This window comes from Anabrus simplex, chromosome 1 (genome assembly GCF_040414725.1).
Source record: "Anabrus simplex isolate iqAnaSimp1 chromosome 1, ASM4041472v1, whole genome shotgun sequence".
Taxonomy (NCBI): Eukaryota; Metazoa; Arthropoda; class Insecta; order Orthoptera; family Tettigoniidae; genus Anabrus; species Anabrus simplex.
Genome location: NC_090265.1, coordinates 187,153,392 through 187,173,757, shown reverse-complemented (window position 1 = coordinate 187,173,757; position 20,366 = coordinate 187,153,392).

Genomic DNA, 20,366 nt, shown 5'->3' with positions numbered 1-20,366 from the left:
TATACAGTTATCATCATCATCATCATCATCATCATCATCATCATCATCATCATCATCATCATCAGTCGGTTTACTCATCGCTTAGCGTCATGACCTCATTTCTTCACTTCATTAGTAACTTACTTTAATTATTTGTTTGAAAGGATCACCTACTTCCCAGACAATTTGGGCTGCCACAAGGAAATAATTTAACACAAAAATAAATAATCTCAAATTAAAATCATACACATAACAATATTTCTAAATCTACAAAAGAGTTTGTAAATTATCGATCAATGTCACAGTAAAGGCATTACAAAATTTCACTTCAAGCAGGTAATACAAATCCTTAAAATAAAGACTCAAAAGAATTACCCAAACAGAGCTGGACACTACAGCTAGTAAAGAATAAGAAGCACTGACTGCAATGTCTTTGAAGTCTTATGAAACACACCATGCAATAGCAGCATTTAGGCTCAAATCACTGCACAAAGCACAAAGCAGTCAGCCACTTGAGTGCCGGAAAAGTGACTGCTGTGACTTTCAAATAATCACTGTGCCCCAGCTCCTAGCCAAGTGCTGCTGATAGCTGAGTGTGAAACTGTTGGGGATCCAACTAGCCTTCAGACTGAGGACTCATGGTCTAATTAAGGTCACTATCAGTTAAATCTAGTGTCAGTGCTATCTGAGAGGTGGATGACAAGCAGCTGTAACTTTTGCTCTATTACGATAAGTGACTTAATCACTAGACTCTCGTAAAGGCAACCACAGTTAAAATACTAATAAAAATAAGAGATTTTGGAAATAGAAATTCACCTCTCAGTGGTTTATATTTCACATAAAGCTATATATCCCTAGACTTGCAATCATAGTTGCACGGAACATTAAGTTTACATTTCTTTCTTTTTTTTTTTAGTTCTTTAGGCCCTATTGTGATTTGAAACTGCAGTATGTATCATCCAGTTTATTAACCCTCTATTCTGTCTGTTATACTAATCAAGGAGGTATACTTAAGTTATACATAGAAATATATGTGGCATAATTGTACACCCTACAGTGCAATATAATTATAATATTATTTCTTGTGTTTCCAGACTGAGTTTCTCTTATCTGTTTATGTATTTGTACTTGTCATAAGACAACAACTCCACCTCCACTATCTAAAGTTGACATAGGACCCAGGCGATTCCTCTTCCTGGGAGGGTTTCCTGACATATTGTTTGTCACAAGAAATGTTTAATCTTTATGTAACCAGGCAGTTTGTTTTGCTTGCAGCTTTCCAAATTAATTGTTAGTCATAAGACCTTTGTAATCTACATGTTATCAGGTCATTAATGTTGGACCTGAGGCCAGTGCTATTCCACTGAAACAGTATATATGGAACTGCAAATTTATAATCATCATCAGAGTAATATAACAACTTCTATTTACTTGTAGCTTGTACTCTGGAGGAACTTCCTTTTCTTCCAACTCTTCAACATATTTAAACGTTATCAGAGTACCATAAGAACTTTAACTATGGATGGTAGTAAGTACTTGAAACATTAAATAAACCATCATCTTTATAACTTCATATTTATCGAGTGGGCAATTTGGTTAGGGTTGCATAGCTATAAGCTTGCATTCGGGAGATGGTGGATTTGAATCCCACCATTGGCAGTCCTGACGATGGTTTCTTGTTTTCATTCCAAGCAAATGCTGGGGTTGTACCTTAATTAAGGTCATGGCCACTTCCTTCCCATCCTAGCCCTTTCCCTTCCTTGCATCAGCAAAACCTTTTGATGTGCTAGTGCGAGATTAAACCACTAGCAAAGAAAAAACCTTCATATTTAACATCTTCTTTGGACTTGAGTGCCGGCCCCGAGGTGTAGAGGTAGCATGCCTGCCTCTTACCCAGAGGCGCCAGGTTCGATTCCCGGCCAGGTCAAGGATTTTAACCTGCATCTGAGGGCTGGTTCGAGGTTCACTCAGCCTATGTGATTACAGCTGAGGAGCTATCTGATGGTGAGATGGCGGCCCCGGTCTAGAAAGCCAAGAATAACGGGCGAGAGGATCCGTCGTGCTGAACACACGACACCTCATAATATGCAGGCCTCTGGGCTGAGCAGCGGTCCCTTGGTAGGCCATGGCCCTTCGGGGGCTGTTGCGCCATGGGGTTTGGGTTTGGACTCGAGTTAATACTCAGGTACGAACCCAAGTAACCATTTTTAGAACTTAATCTAAATTGAGAACATATCATGGCTGGCTATGCAACACATATGAGGGGGCATGATTAGCTCAGTGACTTAGCTCCTGGCTTTCTGTCTGGATGACTGTGGTTCGAATCTCACCTGAAAATCATGTGGTGTCAGGAAGGGCATCTTGCCTTAAACCACTGATCTCTATCTCGTCTTGCAGTTTAGGGAATCCAATTCTCTCTCTGATTTCTATGTTTCTAATTTTATCCCTTCATGTGTTCCTAATTATTCCTCTAAGGAATTTCATCTCAGCTACTTGGTTCTGCTTTCATCGCATTTTGTTGTTGTCCATGTGCCTGCCATGTATGTCAAAATTTATGATGTAATATAATGAGTACAGAATTTTCTAGCATTTCTCTGGCATGTTCTGGTTCCACACTATACCTCTCACACATTGGTAAAACGCAGTGGCTCGTTGGATTATCTTTCCAATTTCTTTGTTTATTTTCCCTTTACTTCAATATTTCCTCTTCCTTCTCTATTACCTCTCATCATCACCACTGTTTTACACTTCACTACACTTATTTTAATTCCATATTCCTCTACCACCCAATTCCATAAAGTAACTTGTTCTTATACTTCCATTTCATGTTCTCCCCATATTACTATGTTGTCTGCAAACAGTAAGGCTGTTGTTGCTTTCCATTTTTTGTTGTATCAGTACGTTGATGTTCCTGTCTTTCAATATCTAACTTGATTTTTCAACTTTTTGTGCCTTTCCATTACTTGCATTTTCATGAAAATGAAAATCCACAGCCTGTTTCCAGGCATTTGACAGGGTCAGGAATGGAATAAATGAAGCCCCCCGTCTAGCGGTGAGGATAGGAATTGTGCCAGCTGCCGAAGCCTGTCGTACTCCTCTGGGGCAATTATTAATAACTGACAGATTAAATGAAATGATATTGGAGAGTGTTGCTGGAATGAAGGATGACAGAGGAAAACTGCAGTACCTCTGCTTTATCCAGCACAAATCTCACATGGAGTGACTGGGATTTGAACCATGGAACCCAGCGGTGAGAGGCCGGCACACTGCTGCCTTAGCCACGGAGGTTGTTACTTGCATTGACATATTGGGTTCATTTTATCTTTTTGTGTTTGTCCTGTGTTCCTAGAATTTTTGCCATCTGTATTCATCTTTATCTATTTTGTATCTTCCTTTCTCCTGTGTTTATCCAGTTTTTTTCTTAGCCTCATACTTCCCACATCAAGACTGTCAAGATGGCCATCAGTAAGGGCTGAAACCTACCATCTTGACGAAGCTGGGAAGCAGAAACGAGCTTGTTGGAGACTGAGAAGAAATTATTGTGGAAGATTTAGGATTTGACGAAGGCAGTATATGGAAATGAGGAGATTGTTTTTATTCCATGTTTTTATATTTCTTTTTCCCTTCTTTTCTATTGCTCCTTCATTTGATGCTGACCTTTCATTGTGGTTTAAATATTATGTGGTTCTATTGGTGTTCTTTCTATAACGATGTATCTTTACTTTATTTCCAGTAAATTGGTATAATTATTACTTGAGTGCAATCAAAAGGTATGATAAACAGCTCCATAGCGAATTATTTCACTCTGTGCTGTCATTTGATTCCTGCCTTTCAACTAAATTATTTGTAGTCTACTTTCTTCTTAACCCTGCTGCTATACAGTACCGGCAGTGGTTCTCAAGCAGTGCATTACAACGACCTGGGATTTGGCAGGATATTTTACTAACCCCTTCATTATTAGACATGGTCATCTTTAGGGTGTTTGCCAAATCACATGGCAAAAAAACTCAAAGATCATCAGGTCTATTAACACAGGCTGTGAAAGTATCAGTCTAAATCCTAGCAACCCTTTATTATTATACCTATTATTGTATAAATATCTTTTACCTGTCCTAAATTAAGCCTGGCTAACCATTTTCTATCAGGGTTGCAGTAAATTCAAGGGGCCTCCAACTCTAACTATAAAATCTTATTCTAAAGGACAGGAATAGCCAGCCCTGTGTGTAGGGGTAGCGTGCCTACCTCTTACCCAGAAGGTCTGGGTTCTATTTCCGGCCAGGTCAAGGATTTTTGTCTGGATCTGAGGGCTGGTTTGAGGTTCACTCAGCCTACATGATTACAATTGAGGAGCTATCTGACTGTGAGATAGTAGCCTCAGTCTAGAAAGCCAAAGAGTATAGGCCGAGAGGATTTGTCGTGCTGACCACATGACACCTCATAATCTGCAGGCCTTCAGGCTGAGCAGCGGTCATTTGGTAGGCCAAGGCCCTTCGGTGCTGTTGTGCCATGAGGTTTGGTTTGGTATAAGGCCAGGATAAGAGCATATAACTATGAATGAGAACTATTACAACATGGGGGAAAATATATTTTAATGGTCTAAAACAAAGTAATCACCCTATTCATAAAATAAAATTACAAATTATTGTAGGGCATGAAAAACTGAAGGTTGCATGGGTCATGTCCCATTATTATTATCATGTTAAGTTTGATTTTATGGAAACTGGGAGATATTAGATCATTGACATGGATAACAAACTATTCTTCTTAACTTTTGGTCCAACACATGTTATAGCCTATAAGAAAAAGAATAATTTTTGCAACCACGGGAAATCCTCCTAGCTCATCTAGGTATGGCAAATGACATATTCAAATAAATTCACCTCAGAACACAGATTCTAAATGTTATGGACGTGGCTATACAGCATGAACGGGACTGAACCCAAGACCTCTAAATGCATGTGGCGTGCTCCGCACATCATGGACTGTTGATATATCTTCATTTCTACTCATTACACCAGTTGAGGTAATCAAATTATACAATAGAAACACCAGCTTCATCACACACATCCTTTTATTATGAGCTGTTATCCACAACTGACTGTCACACACACCAAGCAGTTCAAAGAACAAAGCAAACCAAGATACACCACTCGACTCAATTTACCTGTGTTCAATCAACAATTAAAGCTGATCTGGATTTAGGGCAGTCGCCCAGGTGGCAGATTCCCTATCTGTTGTTTTCCTAGCCTTTTCTTAAATGATTGCAAAGAAATTGGAAATTTATTGAACATCTCCCTTGGTAAGTTATTCGAATCCCTAACTCCCCTTCCTATAAATGAATATTTGCCCCAATTTCTCTTCTTGAATACCCACTTTATCTTCATATTGTTATCTTTCCTACTTTTAAAGACGCCACTCAAACTTATTCATCTACTTCAACCCCTAAACACCCTCATAACCATGTGCAGAGATATGCACCCTTTATTTACAATCCCATTTATGTGGTTACCTCAATGAAGATCTTTCCTTATATTAACACCTGGATACTTACAATGATCCCCAAAAGGAACTTTCACCCCATCAACGTGGAAATTAAAACTGAGAGGACTTCCTATTCGTGAAACTCACAACCTGACTTTTTAACCCCGTTTATCATCATACCATTGCGTATTGTCCATTTCACAACATTATCGACCTTTTCACGATATTCCGGATTGATTTATACTGTGCTCGGTATAAACAGTCAGTTTTATTTTCTTATATTTATTCATTCAGACACGTTATAATTTTTTGTTACAATCTACAAAGGTACAGGGTTTAAGCATATAACGCCCCCCCCCCCCCCCCCCCCCCCCCAATGGCACTACAGCCGTGTGAAGGGCCTTGGCCTACCGGAAGGCCTGCAGATTTTGAGGTGTTGTGTGGTCATCATGACGAATCCTCTCGGCCGTTATTCTTGGCTTTCGAGACCGGGGCCGCTATCTCACCGTCAGATAGCTACTCAATTGCAATCACGTAGGCTGAGTGGACCTCGAACCAGCCCGCAGGTCCAGGTAAAAATCGCTGACCTGGCCAGGAATCGAACCCGGGGTCTCCCGGTAAGAGGCAGGCACGCTACCCCTATACCACGGGGCCGGCAAAGTGTATAAACTACGATTTACAATTCCTTCGATGGACATGACAGCATTTCCATTTTTTTTTAAAAGTAGGGGTATTTCAGTCGCCTTGACAAAGAATACTGCATACTGAATATCACATTGAATGTAGCTGTGGAGCCTGTTATGTAGGTGAGACAAAACGTCTGATCTCCACCCGCCTAAAAGAATATATCCATCACACCAAGAACCAAAACACAGACATTTCAGCAGTAGCCAAGCATTCCTACGAAACTAGGCACGGAATATCATTTGACAAGACCAAGATCCTAGCAGCTATCCCTTGGAATCTGGAAAGGAAAATCCGCGAGGCTATCGAAATCAAGAAACATCCGAACAACATAAATTTAGAAGAAGGATATAAAATCAGTAATTCTTGGATGCCTATCATTCATAGTTTAAGACATACAGACCACAACATAAACACACGGGCCGCAACCCCATTACATAACAGCGCGGGCAAGTCCCCACTACCTGGCTGTGACACATACTTTCCAGAATTCTCACGAGACAGCCAGGGCTTACGTCAGCCAGAAAGGCTAGGATATAAAAGGCCAAGATCAAGGTCACTCTAGTAGTGTAATTTCTGCCTGGGAGACTGATTACCTTGGATCGAGTAGGGGTATTTCAGTAGCCTTGACAAAGAATACTGCAATGTATTCGAAACGTCGGCAACTGTACATGATGTGCGTACAAGTACAACACGGTTCAACCCGGAAATGAAATTAAATAATTCTTCACACCGTGGAAGCTTCACTTCTAAGATACCTCATCCTTATTTTTCACACCATTATATCTGGAGTATTCATCAGTCATAGTTACAAAATACTGAGCTTTCCCATGTGATAGTGGATTCATTTTTCCAACTAATGCTCACAAGACTTAGGTAGGTACTCCCTTGTTACTTAGTTTCCTCTGAATACATACATGACAAGTATTAATATCATCACTTCTTTTCAATTCTAACATAGGCAATTTAAACAATGTTTCAGAATGTATCTCATGCCACAACATAACCTGCCCAACACATTTAAATGCTACATTGTTATTACATTCTTGATCTATTATTTGGTCAAAATCACTCACAGCTACAATATCATTTCTTCCCTCTATCTGTACTACATAATATACATTATTCCTCCTAGACATGATACTGTATAAGCTTTTGGGCTTATGCCGTGTCAAGAAAATAAGGTGAAATTTGCAGAGAACTGTGCTCTGCGTCATCAGAAGAAAATTAAAAAATTCAAGAAAAAAATCAATGGCAACATCACTCCTTCTGTTTGCAATAAACAATGTTTCATCTCCATTCTTATCTACAACCACTGCTTTCTCACCTGCAAATTATACTTTGAAACCTTTGCTGGTTAACTTACCAACTGATATTAAATTCGCACCCAAGTTTGGTACATACAATACATCTGTAAATGTAATTGTCCATCCTGTAGACATTTTTATTTTCACCTTACCTATACCTCTAATATCGAGCTTAGAGTTATTTCCTATTTCTACATTCCCAGTTACATTTGTTGACATGTCTATAAACATCTCCTCTGTTGGACACACATGATGGGACACACCTGAATCAAACAGCCAATCTCTAATTTTCTCAGTTCCTACACAAACTACCATGCTCATTGCTTTATCTACTACATGTATAATTTCTGAGCTTACCACTTTTCCACTCACATTCACTGATTTACTCTCCTGTGATGATTTGTCACTCTTCGTTGTTGGACATACTTTAGAATACTACATTGAAGCACTTTTTGGGTACTGCGACAATATTTATGTCCCTGCTTACCGCAATTGTAGCAACTATACTGTTTTCCTTGTCCCATGTCTTCTTTCTTGATATATCATTTCTGTTGAACAGCCATGGCTTGAGCTTCATCCTCCTCACGTTTCCCAGTGTCATAAGCCTTTCCTCCATTTTGCTGAAGTTTCCTTCTGCTTTCCTCAGTGAGTAATCTCGCCTTCACCTTCAAGATTGTCAGCTTCACCAAATCAGCTTCCAAGGAAGGTATAAAACCTGCATATTCTTCTGTAAGATTTCCGATGATCATTCCTGCAACTTGTTGATACGTGAAATCCTATCCGGCTTCACTCGTTCTCCTCCACAGTTGATTTATTTTTGTGAAGTATTCTTGAACACTCATGTCCTTAGGCTTCACAAAATGAGTTAGCTATTTCAGGGTCATAGCACCATTTACTAGCCCTCCGTCATTACACAACTCGTCCATGCCTTTTTCACTGATTCAGTATCTGCAATATCACTTTCAAAATTTTCTCCCACATATTTGAAAACAACCGCTAACGCAATCATGTTTCACGCTCGTCGTCTTGTTTCTGTCTGAGGCAATTGACAATTTGGTGAATCCTCATACCCTATTACTGACTCCCAAACATCTTTCAACAACAGCTCTTGTTTCACCTTCAATGCCCACGAAAAATATTTCTCCACTGTAAGCTTAGCCACATTCCTATTCAGTGTTTCTTCGCCGGTCCACGAGGTCGCCATGTTTTTCCGTCAATAATGTCACAACTTGTTTCATCCTTTAACTCCATTTCAACTTATATTGTCCGGAATGTACTGTGGCGTTTTGACGCTCTGGAGCTCTGGGCTCATAACCTGTTGATATATCTTCATTTCTACTCATTACACCAGTTGAGGTAATCAAATTATACCATAGAAACACCAGCTTCATCACACATATCCTTTTATTATGAGCTGTTATCCACAACTGACTGTCACCATCGCCCTCTACTATGACTGTTAATATATTCGGCAATGGGAGAACATATGGTTGAAATGAATCATAAATTTACAGACATTTCCAATGACATGAAATTATTACATTCGACCAAAAAGGGAAAACTAATGAATGTTTTGGAAAATTTAGAAATTTACCTTACACAAAAATGTAATTCTGAATCAAGTTTAAATGAGAAAAGTACAGAAGATAACCCACTGTTTAGGCTAGCATATAATCATTTAAGGAACAAAAAGAAGAAGAAAAGAAGAAAAACTTGAAGATCATAAATTTGTATAGTGTTTCTCATTCAGTTCAACCAAAATTGTATGTATTGATCATTTTTATAATATTTCATAAGTTCTCTTTACTCTTTGACATGATGTATTAGGACACAATACTCCTTCAAATTGTAAAACAAAAGATTGTGTCATATTATGTTATTCTTTGATCTAACCACTGATGAAGGGAATGGTTGAGATTTCCCGAAACATGTATGGTTTAATAAATAATGTTTCTTTCATTTAATGAGTGTATTGATCAAGGCGGATTTAAATAAACTATTATAAATAGTTATATTGTACACTCTACTATGACTGCGCTAAATGGCATGGAGATCACCACACTTAATTTTATACCTGCAAAGAAAACACAAACAATATCCACATGAAAATAATGTTGTCTTGTAAACAACTTTATGGGACACAAACACAAACCCGTGCCTCTCGGTCTCGTATATGGTCAGCTGGCTTCCGTCCTTGGTCCAGTCAAACAACCCTTCATATACCAATATCCCTTTTAATTACTTAAGAAGCCGTCTGATTCAATAACCCATATTCTCTCAGTCGTCCCAGCACGACAAGGTCCAGACAGAATTAATTCCATATGGCCCCTTTTAAGTCGGTTTACCGTGGAGAACTTCTCTCTTTCGAGAGCACACAATAAAGAAAAAAAGACACATTTAATACATTGCTCATAGAATTTCAACCTATTTTACTCTCCCCTTTCACAGCTGATTCTCGGCAACTTATTCATTCCCTTAATTATTTTTCTGGCTTGTGCATTAATTACTTCCTCAGCCACAGCCAGCATTTAGATATCCATGAGGAACACCTCTAATTCTTTCATTCAAACCTCATGGCCATATTTCATTAGACACAACTTTATCTTATCAGGGCTTTGGTTTCTAACCTGAAACACCCTGGTTCGACCCCTGGTGGTATTACTGAACGATCCCATTTCTTGGTATTTTAGAACACCTTATAGCAACAGCATACACCATCACTGGCCAGTCTTCAACGTTATGTGAAATGCTCAAGCACTCTAGAAACACACACAACACATGTATGCACTAACATTAAATGGTTGTCCTATCTTCTCAAACTCCCAGTTCAACCTTTAACTGGGGTACAATAGCCCCTGACATAAGGTGACTCCATAACTATGCATACATAAACTACTCTCTATGACAGGGGTTTCCAATTTGTAAGGGCTCGAGGGCCATATTGGAAACTTTAGTCATGTTCGCGGCCCGCACTTGAATAATAGGCTAATTTTCGTAAAATTCTGCACATAGTAGGCCTACAGAAGTACCATTAGGAAAAAAATATGCATAATTCAATAAAATAAAGGTTTGATAATTTTAACTACTTAGCTAAAACATTATTTTACAATTGCATAAAAGGGTGAAATTTGGAGCCGGGCTGAGTGGCTCAGTAGATTGAAGTGCTGGCCTTCTGAAGTTGGTAGGTTCGATGTTAGATCATTCCGAAGGTGCTCAAATACATCAGCCTCATGTCGATTGATTTACTGGCACGTAAAAGAACTCCTGCACGACAAAATTCCGGCACCTCGGCGTCTCCAAAAAACATCAAAAGTAGTTAGTGGGACGTAAGAATGGATCATTATTATTATCTGAAATTTTTATTTTCAATTTTTTAAAATGAAAAATAATCTATTTAGATCAAATGAATTTTTAAAAAGAGGAAATAATATTAAAGAATGAACTCGTTCAGACATGGCTCTATAACGAATATAAAAATTAATACATTTTGAATGACTTATAAAATATTATTTTGTAACTATTCTTCACATCATTATATGGCTTAGCGGGCCACATGCGGCCCACGGGCCGCCGTTTGGAAACCCCTGCTCTATAACATACTAGCATCTGGTGATCTCGTGTAAAATAAACCTGATTAAAATAAATTCCCCTTAAGGCAAACCATAAAGAAAGTCAAACTCTAGAAACATGCATTATGGTTTCATTCCGGTTAAAGCTACGAACTTCACCAATACAGTGTTACAGCTTACTATTTACAATATTCTACAAAACCCTGGCTGCAAAAACGAATCCCTTTTATACTAGATTGAAAAGACATCTGTTTTCTTATCTGTGTCAGCCCATCATGGGCTGTCCATGCTGAGTTAACCCATCACAAGCAGTTGAACTGGTCCCAGCTTCCATCCTGGCAGTGACCATAGTCCTTGAATAATTGTCGCTCTGGAACTTTAGTCCGTCAGCAGCTACAGTACAGAGTATGATATATTTATTACCATCTCTTGACACATGTCTCCAGGCAGTTCCCTGTCACAAAGAAATACTCAGGGCAAACTTTACTTGGGTATTGTCTGTTCCTTTTTAATGACTTCACTCATGGTCATCTATTAAAAATGAATCAGCTCTTCTAATCAGCATTCTCCATTTACCACTCTCACTGCTTAAATTGTTCAATAGGATCTTGTTTAACTAGCTAATGTCTCTATTAAAATGGAGAATGACATGCACACCTTGCAATTCTCTCTCTTCATGTAGAAATTCATGACTTTATTGAGGATCAAAATGTCACTTTCAAGTATCACCAAGATGTCCATGAATACTCCATTATAAAATCAAATGTTAATTTATCTCAGGGACAGATAATTATTAATGTAATTTTATTATAATATTTTGATATTTTGTGGAGCCAAAAGTTATACATTTGAACAGCTTGGAATTTTTCCTCAAAGAAAAAAGTGTGTCCAGGTTTTGGGATTAGCATTTGCATACGTACGGAGTAATAAAGGATAAGTAATACAGATAAGGAAGTTGAAATTAATAGAAAATAGGATTATAACTGAGCACAGCCAGATAGGACAAATATCTAAATACCAAGTGGATGTATTGGAAAATAAAATGTCCCTCAATAAATTGTGGCGGTATGAGTTACAGATATAAGAAATTTAGGCACAGCATTTCTTAGGTAAACAGATAAGAAAATGACTTATGGTGTTATTTCTTAAGCCTAAAGAGGCAAAACAGAGGCAAGAAATTAAAGCGGAAAACAGGAGTAGAATAGAAATTCAGTAAAAATTATAGGAAATGCCAGAAAACAGCTTACGGAGTGAAATAATGGGCTACATTCCACGGTACTGTTCAAATATTAACAGCGCTCCGTAGTGCTATTCGAGGACGATTGTAATCTCCAACGGTATTCCGCCAATATCCTGCAAAATGGCTGATTGACGTCTCTCTTGCTCTCTATCCAATGATCAACGGCGAGTTTACAGAAATGATGACGAAAATGGCAATATGTCACTTCCCTGTTGGCAAGCAGTTAGAGACGTTGCCATGGTAACCTGTAGGTTCGTTGTCACTCTGTCACTCACACAATGCAGAGCATGAGACCCACACAAAATAGTAATTTTCTCCATCATATTGTACTTAACAAAAGTTGTCTATAATGAAGGGACGTTTCACATATAGTAAACAGATTTTACAGGAAATCAGTAGTATAAGAGAAAATGGAAGAAAACTGCTTTGGTTTTGCTATAAACCTCCTGTCTGTTCATAGATTTTTAAATCATTTGCATAACAAAACCTTCTCCAGGATAAGTATACTCTAAATATGGCATTTGGTCAAGATCTGTTTAGCCGTTTTGCCATGATGTAGGAACAAACAACAGACGCAAAAAATAAAAACCACTGATTGGTCTTGAGTTTAGCTAAAACAAACAAATATCTGAAAAATGGGCAAAACAAATAAAATTACAGATAGCAGACCCCCTACAACTTTATTTATAGAGATTGGAAAAGCCGTCAGACTTTAGGCCTTAAAAGGATGAGTTTTTCGCAGCCCCAGTGCTCTCACTTGTGCTAAAGACCGACTGGTGGACCTTGATAACCAAGAGGAATGTTGATATTTAGAAATTTCATGATTTGTATTGAAGTGGGATTACAATAATTGAAATTAAGAGGGTTCCCCCTATTCAATACAAAGATATTTATTAACGTGAATGAGTCATATATCATTCACATGAGGTACTAGTTTCAGCACTAAACTTGTGCCATCATCAGCCAACAAGACAAATCGGGCAAACACAATATAACTTTAAACAACTTTAAAACATACTATAACACCTGCACAGATGAATATGAAATACAATATGGTACATGATGATGTTGCATTTCAGTTTAAAATCCATTAAAATGATGATGACTCTGCTGTTTGTATACCCATGGCGGTTTGTCCAGCTTGTATATGTCTTTAGTTTTTAAACCTGTTAAAGTTATGCTGCGGAGTTTAATGTCATATGAAGTTAACACTATGTGTGTTCTGTAGTTTGGTTCCAAAATGTCCTGCATCCAAAAATGATCAGGTAAAATTTATTTTTAATTTTTCCCCCAGATTTTTGGATATCTATTTAGGGATAGTCGTGTAATGCTGACATATTCGTGAAAATCGATCAGTTCACAAACTTTTCTTTATTTTTGTTATGGGATTTCAAAAATGTCAATGATGTTAAGGTCATTCCAAGTGAAGACCTTGGTGGAGACCATTGACTGTTGGTTGCAGTTATTGTAGAGGAAAGACCTCCCAAAGTCTGTAACAAAAGAGTCCCAAAAATAAAAACTTGGCAACTAACCAAGCCAAGTGTAAAGGAAGAATTCAGGGAAGGTGTCCGCAGGTTGTTGCCAAGAGAAGAACTGAAATTGGTAGATGAAGAATGGGATGCTCTAAAGAAGGTTGTGGTTGGTACAGCAGAAAAAGTATGTGGACAACAGAGTCAAATAAGGAAACCTAAAGAAACTGTCTGGTGGAATGATGATATTAAAAAGGCTATCAATGACATAAACCGTGCAATAAGATCCTTATATCAAGCAAGAATGCGGGGAGATCAACACGAAATAGAGGAGAAACTGTCGCTTTACAGAAAGAAAAAATTACAGGTGAAACAGTTGGTTGTAGCTGAAAAGCAGAAATGCAAGGAAGATCTGGCTACCAAAATAACAGGATGGAAATAAAAAACTGTTATACAGTACTGTTAAGAATAGAAGAACTCAAAATGAATCTATCCAATCTGTAGAACTTCCTAATGGTGAGGTGACTGGGGATAAGACCAAAATATTACAGGAGTTCCAAAGGCATTTTGAAACTTCGCTTAACTGTTATGAAAATGTCACCCCATTAGACGACGAACCTTATGATTTTGGCAGCACAAATACCACTAATCTGACATGGTTGGAAGTAGAGACAGCAATATCTAAGCTGAAAAACAACACATCAACTGGATCAGATGAATTAAGAGACTAAGAAGGAGGTGCAGACTGGAAAGAAATAGAGTTAGAAATGGCTGTGGAAGTAGGGAGAAATTGAAGAAACTTACTAGAAAACTGAATCTAGCAAAGAAGGCAGCTAAGGATAACATGATGCCAAGCATAATTGGCAGTCATACAAATTTTAGTGAAAAATGGAAGGGTATGCATAGGTATTTTAAGGCAGAAACAGGTTCCAAGAAGGACATTCCAGGAATAATTAATGAACAAGGGGAGTGTGTTCGTGAGGATCTTCAAAAGGCAGAAGTATTCAGTCAGCAGTATGTAAAGATTGTTGGTTACAAGGATAATGTCGAGATAGAGGAGGAGACTAAGGCCAAAGAAGTGATAAAATTTACATATGATAAAAATGACATTTACAATAATATACAAAAGTTGAAAACTAGAAAAGTGACTGGAATTGATCAAATTTCTGGAGATATACTAAAGACAATGGGTTGGGATATAATACCATATCTGAAGTACTTATTTGATTATTGTTTGGTTGGAGGAGCTATACCAGATGAATGGAGAGTTGCTATTGTAGCCCCTGTGTATAAAGGAAAGGCTGATAGACATAAAGCTGAAAATTGCAGGCCAGTAAGTTTGACATGCATTGTATGTAAGCTTTGGGAAGGCATTCTTTCTGATTATATTAGACATGTTTGTGAAATTAATAACTGGTTCGATAGAAGGCAATTCGGTTTTAGGAAAGGTTATTCCACTGAAGCTCAACTTGTAGGATTTCAGCAAGATATAGCAGATATCTTGGATTCTGGAGGTCAAATGGACTGTATCGCGATTGACTTGTCTAAAGCATTTGATAGGGTGGATCATGGGAGACTACTGGCAAAAATGAGTGCAATTGGACTAGACAAAAGAGTGACTGAATGGGTTGCTATATTTCTAGAAAATAGATCTCAGACAGTTAGAGTAGGTGAAGCTTTATCTGACCCTGTAATAATTAAGAGGGGAATTCCTCAAGGCAGTATTATCGGACCTTTATGTTTTCTTATATATATAAATGATATGAGTAAAGGAGTGGAATCAGAGGTAAGGCTTTTTGCGGATGATGTTATTCTCTATAGAGTGATAAATAAGTTACAAGATTGTGAGCAACTGCAACGTGACCTCGAAAATGTTGTGAGATGGACAGCAGGCAATGGTATGTTGATAAACGGGGTTAAAAGTCAGGTTGTGAATTTCTCAAATAGGAAAAGTCCTCTCAGTTTTAATTACTGCGTTGATGGAGTGAAAGTTCCTTTTGGGGATCATTGTAAGTATCTAGGTGTTAATATAAGGAAAGATCTTCATTGGGGTAATCACATAAATGGGATTGTAAATAAAGGGTACAGATCTCTGCACATGGTTATGAGGGTGTTGAGGGGTTGTAGTAAGGATGTAAAAGAGAGGGCATATAAGTCTCTGGTAAGACCCCAACTAGAGTATGGTTCCATTGTATGGGACCCTCACCAGGATTACCTGATTCAAGAACTGGAAAAAATCCAAAGAAAAGCAGCTCGATTTGTTCTGGGTGATTTCCGACAAAAGAGTAGCGTTACAAAAATGTTGCAAAGTTTGGGTTGGGAAGAATTGAGAGAAAGAAGAAGAGCTGCTCGACTAAGTGGTATGTTCCGAGCTGTCAGCGGAGAAATGGCGTGGAATGACATTAGTAGATGAATAAGTTTGAGTGGCATTTATAAAAGTAGGAAAGATCACAATATGAAGATAAAGTTGGAATTCAAGAGGACAAACTGGGGCAAATATTCATTTATAGGAAGGGGAGTTAGGGATTGGAATAACTTACCAAGGAAGACATTCAATAAATTTCCATTTTCTTTGAAATCATTTAGGAAAAGGCTAGGAAAGCAACAGATAGGGAATCTGCCACCTGGGCGACTGCCCTAAATGCAGATCAAGATTGATTGATTGATTGATTGATTGATTGATTGATTGATTGATTGATTGATTGATTGATTGATTGATTGATTGATTGATTGAGATGATCAAAGCAGTAGGAGAGGTAGGGCAACAGTGGATGTACAGGGTACTAAATAGAATCTGGAAAGAGAATGTAACACCCAGTGACTGGAAGCAAGGAGTCATCATCCCATTGTTGAAAAAAGGTGATAGAAAGAAATGTACCAACTACAGAGGTATAACTCTGCTGTCACATGGCCTCAGAATCTACAAATCCATCCTTGAGAGCAGGATTAGAACATATGTTGAACCTACACTTGAGGAGGAACAACATGGATTTAGACTTCATAGATCATCTATAGACCTCATTTTTGCCACCAGAATGCTCTATGGGAAGTATTGAGAGAAAGGTAAAATACTTATAACCGTTTTTCTGGACATCGAGAAAGCATATGACCATGTACCACGCAGGCATATATGAGAATGTTTGAGACATAAGAAAGTGCCCGATGACATCATAGCACGAGTACGATTATATGATGAAACCAAGTGTTGTGTCCAGATCCAGGATGGAAGGTCAGGTTGGTTTGAAACAAAGAGTGGAGTCCAGCAAGGAAGTTGTCTTTCACCACTTCTCTTCATAATCATAATGGATGAAGTTTTAAAAGCAGTTAAGGGAAAGGATCCAACAACTAATGCCCTGGTTTTTGCTGATGATGTAATGGTATGGGGTGAGGCCGAAGTGGAAGTACAAACTAGACTAGATCTCTGGCATGAAGCTTTTACAACCTTGGGTCTCAAAATCAGCAAAACTAAGACAGTTGGCTTGGTGATGAGCAGAAACCCTCCAACTGTTCATCTAAGAATTGGACATGTGGAAATGGATATTGTAGACAACTTCCAGTATTTAGGTAGTGTTCTGTCATCAGACAATACCATACATCAAGAGATTAGTAACAGAATACAGAAAGCTTCCAAATTCTATCACGCTGTACGTCAAATACTTTGGGATGAAACATTTCTGTTAGTTTCCAAGTTCAGCTTGTACAAAATATATCTAGTACCTATATTGACGTATGGCCTGGAAGCAGCAACACTTACTGGACCAACAAAGAGTCATCTTCAGACAACAGAAATTAAGTTTCTCCGTTCTTGTTTATAAAAAACAAAAATGGATAAAATAAGGAATGTGGATATCCGACAACAGCTTGGATTGGAAAGAAGCTTGCTGGAGACTCTAGAAGTGAAGAGATTGCAATGGTATGGTCACATGAAAAGAATGAACCCTCACAGGACTCCTCGAACAAACTGGAGGAGGCTCGTACACAACCGCACCCGGCTTGCTGGAGCGAAGAAATGATGATGATAATGATGATGATGATGATGATGATGATAATTTCTGTGGTTCACAGAGGTGCAAGGAGGTGTTGGGGTGAATGGGTGGACAGTGAAATGATCAGAGTATAAGTTAAAGCACTAAATTTTGAAATTTTATTTCTTTCCTTGTTTTTTTTGTGAGTTTAAAATTTGATAGATACTCTGAATAAGCAACAACAAACAACAGTTAACAATGGGCTTGTTAGCTCCCACAGTAACAATGACTTAAAGTAAAAAATCAGGTACAATAGAGAAAATTATTGACACAATTATTTGCAAGTGTTGAGCAAACTAGCTCAAAACAGGTACACTCTTACAAGAGCATGTTGGGTCCATTCATTTTCATTCTAGGAGACTGCGCTCCAAAAGTTACTACAGTCCATCCTCTCAGAGGCACAAGCTTCTAACAAAATTACACCTTGTAAACTTCAAAAACTGTATTTACTGTCATTTCTGCTCGACAGTCTGTTACACCCTCGCCTATAAATAATGGCAATGAGTGCCCATTCTAAATGGCCTTAGTGTACAGAATAAAAAGTTTAAGACAATCGGCCACGAACAAAATGCTAGGAGGCGGAACTCATGCACTCCTTTTGAAAAGAACTTAAAATCCTAATTGGGCTTATGCCCCGAAGTTGCAGAGGATAAGCCTATACTACAGAGGGGTGACTAGATGTGAAATATTAAGTACCAAAGTAGTGTGAAGAGGTTTAGAAAATCTTATTCACCCCCATACCAAGCTGAATGGGAATTAACAGAGGGTGAACACTCTATGTTCCTTTAAATTACATGCTTCCCCACAGGGATTTGAACAAAGTCCTCAGACTTGCCGAAAATTTACATTTAAACAGTTATTTTAGAACTTTACATTAAGAAAAGGAGATTAAAACCTTCCCCTCAAGTTCTCTGCCTGGATCTGTTATATGTTAAGAGATGTCTGCCATTACCTTGAGTTGATGGGTCTTCCGAATGCGGGCCTACAGCCCCTGCCTTCTATTATGTCGTACGCATACTAGACCGGAGCGATGAAGATGACAATACATGCCTAATGCGCCCAGCTTTTATAGTATCTCAGAGGGGAAAGTTCCAAAACAATCTTGAGCTAGGCAGAATGCCTGTACACACCCCCGATTTGAATTGGCTAGAGAAAAATACACAGAAATTCCTGACTGGTTAATAACTTCAGGAAGAAAGAAGCCATTGTATTGCTGACAACTGTAACATAAAAAAACAATCTACAAGGTTTACAAACACTGAAAATTAAATTCCCTTAAAGGGTAATTATCCGTAATCCCACCAGAGGGGGCACATAGGCTGATAGTAGAGATATCTAAAGGTTAAAGCTCCAAGTATCTTGTGATACATAATTTAGGATTCACAGCACAGATGGCCTTCTAGAAGGTGCGCAGTTCAACGGTACAATTTTATTTTAGATGTCACCTACTCCAAAGCCCGAGAAATTGCCAGGAATGTGGTACCTGTACAGTAACATCATGCAAGCAAGTGATCGTGTCTCCGAAAACCGTAAAAGTAGTTAGTGGAATGTAAAGCAAATAACATCATTATCATGAAGAATATAAGAACAAGTGCGAGGACTCCTCAAGTTTAAGCGCATCCTGCCAGGTAGTGCTAGAGTGGGCCAGCTCCACAGTATTGATCAGCTTGTCTTAGGAATGATGCCAGAGGAAACGTATTACTCCGTAACTGATAAGTATATACACTGTATTTTATAAAACAATGCGAGATTACAATTAAAATACCACAGCAGGGTACATTGGAAAACATCATACATGGAAATAACAGCTACGGCCTTCATCAGCTGGTCTTAGGAATGATTCCAGACAAAACGTATTACTCCGTAACTGATAATTATATACAGTACACTGTATTTTAAAAAACAATGAGAGATAACAATGAAAATACCATGAGAGGGTACATGGAAATAACAGCTACGGCCTTGATCATATGTTGCGGAAAGGACAGGTTACTGGAGTGTACATATACAGATATATAACACTTAACTCCCAGCATGTTAAAAACAAACACCCATGAACTATCTACTTTCCAACTCAATTTGTCGGTTCACTTCAACATTATTTTTGGACTTCAGAATTATTTTTGCTTGGCCGAGTGGCCTTCACCTCTATCTGCTACTTAGCCGACCTCAATTAGCATATCGGTTGACGCCTCGTTGGCCGTCGACTTCCCCACGACGATGACATTTTGCATCATACCTGGAGTGGATCCTGCCATCCCCAAAGATGACGTCTTTGACGACCTTTGCGCCACTGACTTTCCAGTCCGTAATGTCTACGGAATGACTGATGGCCTCACCTGTACATCGTCTTCACAGATCTTGGTACATCTCAGCGATGAGGACGCCCTTCGCCGTCTCTGCACTTCGGGCACGATGATTCACTGCAGCCACTACGCAGTGGTACCTCCCCCCTCCGTACATTCAAGCTCAGCTTTCTGCAACCAGCCCTTGTCCCAGTTGTCCATGAGCCTCCATCCCGGACGACGTTCCTGCCCTCAACACCCACCTTCCCAACAACCACCACCACGCCGTCTGCCCTTACCCCTTCTTCAATTCCTGTCCCCACTGTT